Source organism: Empidonax traillii, unplaced genomic scaffold (genome assembly GCF_003031625.1).
Source record: "Empidonax traillii isolate 1590-97213 ecotype Southwest subspecies unplaced genomic scaffold, ASM303162v1 scaffold157:size2224338, whole genome shotgun sequence".
Lineage (NCBI taxonomy): Eukaryota > Metazoa > Chordata > Aves > Passeriformes > Tyrannidae > Empidonax > Empidonax traillii.
In genome coordinates, this window is record NW_020955350.1 from 23809 (window position 1) to 29884 (window position 6076).

General features: G+C 40.9%; 1 long non-coding RNA gene across 1 annotated transcript; it reads right to left on the bottom strand.

Annotated features, from left to right (window-relative positions):
* Positions 1 to 546: 546 nt before the first annotated feature.
* LOC114057999 lies at positions 547 to 4626 on the bottom strand. Its single transcript, XR_003571354.1, has 3 exons — positions 4502 to 4626; positions 2327 to 2332; positions 547 to 556 (listed from the first exon to the last, which is right to left on the bottom strand). It is a non-coding gene; the product is annotated as an uncharacterized LOC114057999 (long non-coding RNA).
* Positions 4627 to 6076: the final 1450 nt, after the last annotated feature.

The following is a 6076-nucleotide window of genomic DNA, read 5'->3' on the forward strand; positions in this document are numbered from 1 at the left end:
GACCAACTTGCATTTAAATACTATTTCTGAAAAGATCCCTATAGGAGACTGAGAGGAATAATGAAGGCTTGTCTGCAATTGATTATTTTGTCCAAGACAATTCCAAGTCCAGACAGAAAAGGAAAGCGAATAATACTAGGAGAAATTCCTTGGGACAAAGGTTTTAAACCTTTGCCAACAATAAAAAACCCAAGAAAGGAAATACAAAAGTTCAGATCACAATGTTTTAAATTAAGTATTCAATGACAGACCTGCAGATTACTGGTAAATTACCATATCCATAAAAATTGGCGTGGCTTGGAAACTTTTTAATTTTAAAATGATTGTACCGTGGAAGCCTATCAGAATGAGGCATGTGTCCTTGTTGCTACTGAGTATGAAGGACCAGTGTGTCATCTCAGCCCTGCCACCTTTGCTCCGGTGAAGACAGCTTTGAGAATTCCACCTGCCAGGGCTATGTGAAGGTGAGGAACTCCCTCTGTGACTTACCTACTTACCAGTTACTACTTTATAAATTCTAATTAAGGTTTTGTGACCTGAGATTTATTCAGAAGTGCTTAGCTAAGGAAATAAGGTCTCAGTGAGGGTGTGAGTTGAGCTATGGCTGTGGTGACAGCTATGTAACTCGTAGTGTTCTTTATTCTATCAGCAATGTGCAGACACTTCTTTCACATAGCTTCTGACATTATAATGCAATACAAGTTGCAAAAGCAAATAAAGTTTTTGAAGTGCTTCAAAGTCTGAAGAGTTGTCCAGGAGAATTGAATTGTAATTCTGTTTTTCTGAGAAGAGTTTGCCACACTCTATTTCTTCAGAATAGTCTCAGGAGCCACAGCGTCTGTCACGCCTGAATCTGCAGTGTTCATGGAGTCCAAATGTTTGCTGAAAATTTTCACAAGCTTGTGTTGGTGATGCCAATGAAGTGGGCAACACTCATCATTCACTCTAGAAGAATAACCATTGGTTTGTTGTCAGTGATGCAAACTGTGGCACTGCAGAATGAGGAAGGGATACCAAGTGTAGTCTTACGATACTGTTCATATCTTTAAAAGTCATTACAGCCATGATGGGAAACCCTAGAAGAGGTACAGAATGTCATCAGAGAGGAGGAGTCACTGTAAGTGCTACATGCCAAACAATCCCACATTTCCTCCCCAGCTGTTCAAACCACCTGGAGGTTCCCATGCAGAATAGCAAGATTTACTGGAAGTCTGTGGTCACATCTCCCAAGAAAATTACAATTTTTCATCTCTGAAAAAATCCCATAGATAAGTTTTAGAGAATATCAATTCTCAGATCTTCTTTTCCTACAGTGTTACAAGAGTATATCTGAAAATTTATCACTTTGCAGACAGAAGATAAAAGAGGATTCCAGCCACCACTTTAACAACATCTGTTTAAGTTCAGGAATAGTGGACTTAAATAGATTAGTTATGATCTCCCGTCCCTCCCAATAGGATAACTTGCTTTCAGAATTCCCAAACATTAACTCTACTGGACTCCTAAGAGAAATCTAGGGGGTTTTTACTGAGATATCTTTAAATTTGACCTTCTTTTAAAACCAACTGTAACAGGACCACCCCAGCTTTCTGTGTGGGAGCTGGAAAAAAAAAAAAAAGAATCTTTCTACCAGAGCTGTAGAGTTTAGGATGTGGTAAACTGGACACATCAGAGACTAGTGCTTGCGCTTTCAGCTCTGAATAACAAAAATATGCTTAAAATTAGGATTCAAAGCCTGTACTTAAGGCCTACAGAGATTATGAGATTGCAGAACTAGGTGCTACTGCATCTTGACACTGTGTGAAGATCAAAGCCAATTACTTCAGCAACTAAACAGAGATAAGGAAGTTCAGGTTTTGGCATGTCCTTCTGAAAAATCTTGGCCTAAGTATAATTGAAAAAAATGTGGCCTTGTAACATGGAAGTCCTTGCACATGGGAATATTGTTTTCCACATGCAAACAATGTATGTACACAGACTGGTGTTTATGTGTCTAATTACTTGATCAATAAAGAGATTTTTTTTTTTAATTTTTTTTTTTGGTCAGAGCATCAGTAAATTTCATCCAAGCATTTATTAACCTAAGTATTATGTATTAGACACCAGAGATAATTTTTTTCACTCTTTTTGGCACTAGTCATCTCTCAGTCAAAGCTCTATATCCCGTTTCCAAGCCTACACTTCTATGAAGTGGACAAATTGTAGATAATACACAGAAGGAGAACAAAAATGATAACAGTCTTGAAAAACATGAACTTTGAAGGAAGGTTTAACTGGCAGAGTTTGTTTAGTCTAGAGGAGTAGAGCCTACAGGTGACATGATAACTGCTCTCTGATGTGTATAAAGCTATTATGAAGAGGTGAGTGACAAATTGTTCTGTGAACATTTGGCAGCTGGACAAGCAACAACTGACCTTTCAGCAAAGAAGATTCAGGTGAGATTTTAGGAAAATGTATTTTACAAGCACAATTAAGCATTGCAACATGCTACTGAAAGCGACAGTGAAATCTCCTCATGCAGATTTCATGACAAACAGCTGTTGGGAATGGTCTTGGCAAGCAGGAAACTTGGCATCCAAATGAAGGGATTGTCTAAACGGCCTTTGAAGTCCTATTCCGGTTTACTTTCCTGTGCCTGTAAATTTTCTTTCTGCATGTCTTTTGTTTGCACACTGTAAGAAATATTATAATTTTAAAGCTGTTGATTTGAAAGTGTGTCTATGGATAGCTTCAACTTTGATGTGTTCAACCTGTGCCGTGTTTCCTCAGCTGATATTGAAATCATGAGTGGACAAGGTGACCTGACAGGAGCTTCTTAGTGTCCTAACAAGCCTCGGAGCATTTCTTGAAGGCCCCAGAGCCACCAGAGCTCTTAAAGCCAGGTGCCAACGAGTCTTTTAAGGCAGTTTAAAGAAGTTTTTTTAAGCCATCCTCTGCTTTATTGTGTGTTCCCTATGGCCTAGTGTAACAGAATGCAGGGTCTCCGCACTGCAATTCCTCCATAAAACCAACAGAGCTACTGAAGGTTTTGCTATACCAAAAGAAAGCCCAAAAGTTTCATTTCTGCTTCTAGGAGAGTGTGATTTGAGAACGATGGGAGGACACACACACACTCAAATGCATAATGCTGTAGGGGTTTTTAACCTCCTTTAGGTTTCAATGGCTCTATGACTTGCTAACAACAAAGTACTAATGGAAATTGTTGCTTTCTGCTCTTTAGCTTGGGAATAATGGAGGAGGATCAGCACTTATGTTGCTCTGCCACTGTAAATGATTCTCTGAGGCTCTGAAAAGGTCAGTGACAAACAAATGCTGCTGGTTTGGTTTCACTTGAAGCTTCTGCAGAATTTGAACAGTATAAGTCAGCAAAACAACATATGTTTTTGATGAAAAATATTTTGCTCCTAAAGTTTTTAAGAAGAAAAATGACCCATTCAGGAAAATTTTCTGACATTTCTATGTCTTTGAAAATTTTACTGGAAAAATATTCTGATTTTCTCGGTTTATTGTTCTGTGAGTGTTACTTTATCATTTCCTCCTCCTGTTTCCCTTTTCCCTCATGTTGTCATAGGCTTTTCAGACCCTGTAGTGCCACGGGAATGGCTGGTGTGAGACCACATGTGCACATAGGCAGTGCTTACAAGGATGTCACTTGATCCACTTAGTCCTTTAACTGGTGGGTTGTGTGTTTGGTTTTTTTTAACCTTTGAAAACCTCTCTTTCATCTTGTTTCTGTTACTACTCCTGGTGTAGAACTCAATCTTGTGTTTTTCTGGCTGTGTTCTACTGGAGGATGACTAGCCAAGGAAAATGTATCTTTTTCTCCAGTGGATTTTATTTCCCTTGATGACAGCACCTCCATCTCAGTCGTCCTGGATCTGATCTTGGCTTTGTCATTCTCTGACTGTCTAACAGCTGTGTTAATGTTTACCTCCATTAAATCTTCGGTTACCTGGAATGACACATGACAATTGCACTGTGCCATTTCTCTGTAGCTGTATGAGACAGGATTCAGAAACACAATCTGTGCGTTAAATTCAGACATGAGTCACCTACATCAACCTAACTTTTGGTAGACAACGCAGTAACTGATCACAGCCAGCATGGCTTCATGAGAGGAAAGTCCTGCTTATCAAACTTGATTTCCTTTTATGACAAGGTAGCCCACCTAGTTAATCAAGGGGAGTCAGTTGATGTAATATTTTTGGATTTCAGTAAAGCTTTCCATACTGTATCTCACAGTGTCATCCTGGACAAAATGTCCAGCCCACAGCTGGATAAACACATTATGGGGTGAGTGAGCAATTGGCTCACAGGTCAAGGACAGAGGGTAATAGTGACTGGGGGAACATCAGAGTGGTGACCTCTCACTAGTGGGGTTCCACTGGGCTCCATCCTAGACCCTATGCTCTTCAAAATCTTCATAAATTACTTGAATGTAGGACTGGAAGGGATACTGAGCAAGTTTGCAGGTGACACAAAACTGGAAGGAGCTGTTGACTCCCCTGAAGGCAGAGAGGCCCTTCAGAGAGACCTCCACAAATGAGAGGACTGGGCAATCACCAACCATAGGAAGTTCAACAAGGGGAAGTGTTGGATTCTGCACCTGGGATGGGGTATCCCTGGAGGCATCAAGTAAAGCATCAGCAGCAGGTCAAGGGAGGGGATTGTCCCACTCTGCTTTGCACTGGGGGAGCCTCAGCTTGAATACTGTGTGAAGTTTTGGGCACCACAATACAAGAAAGATACTAAGCTCTCAGAGAGTGTCCAAAGGAGGGTAACAACGATGGTGAAGGGCCTTGAGGGGAAGCCGTGTCAGGAGTAGCTGAGGGTACTTGGTCAGTTCAGAAGAGGAGAATGAAGGGAGACCTCATTGCAATTACAACTTCCTTTTGAGGGGAAGAAGAGGGGTAGACACTGATCTCTTCTCTGTGGTGACCAGTGACAGGATCTGAGGGAATGGCCTGAAGTTGTGTCAGGGTGGGTTTAGACTGGGTATTGTAAAAAGGTTCTTCACTTAGATGGTGGTTGGGTGCTGGAACAGGCTCTCCAGGGAGGTGGTCACAGCACAGCACCAAGTCTGACAGAGCTCAAGAAGGATTTGGACTATACTTGCAGGCATTGTTGTGTAATGTGTGTCACTGTTGAGGATGGTCCTATGCAGGGCCAGGAGTTGGACTCAATGATCCTTGTGGGTCCCTTCCAACTCAGCATATTCTGTGACTCTGTGATATCTACTGTCGGTCATTGCTCTTTGAAACCTCACTAGCAGGTACTTAGGAGAGTGCATAGCAATACAGAAAAGATTTTTTTTTTGTTTGTTTTGCAGTTTGCCTTTACTGTCAGACTTTTTTACTATGGTTTCTTCTTTCCCCTAGCTTTGTTACCCTTGTTTTGTGCTGAAATTCCCACTTGGCACTAGTGGCCTTAGTTTTTCTGTGTTGTTCTGTGGCCTCTTGCTGTTACACAATAAGGTTACGAAGCTTGGTCTCAGTTTCCTGGCCACAGCTGATTCCTGCACATTGCCAGCAGACCACTTTTCCGAATCAGAGCTGTAATCCACTGTAGCAATATTGCTTGCTGACACAGAGAGAGAGTATTCAAATTCTCATAATGTATTTTCTCACAGTATCTGTCTGGGATTTCAGAAACCTCTCAAATCTTTGCTTTTACTGAAAAACCTCTTTGTTAATGCATGACATGTATGTGGTTTGCTTCAGGCTGAGTATTCAGGACTACCAAGTATGCACATTCCTCTATTTTATGATGTCAAATCTTAAATTTGGTGAGATTACTGCTAAGCCACCATGAAATGAAATCCTGTCTTGCACATAAATCCTGGCACCATCCAATATGGGGTGAAACATAATGTCTCTGAGTAGGTTTTCTTGTAAGATATCCAGGTTCAGACTTGGAATTGTTGCAGTTTATAGAGACTTGTTCTGGAAAGAGCAAGGTTACCCTAAAGCATTAGGCAGCAGTAGCTCTCAAAGGCACAAATCTCAATTCCTCTTCTGGCTGCATAGTCTACATAAAATGTGCATGCCTGAAGATGCTCGTGGTTGACTTTTATAAG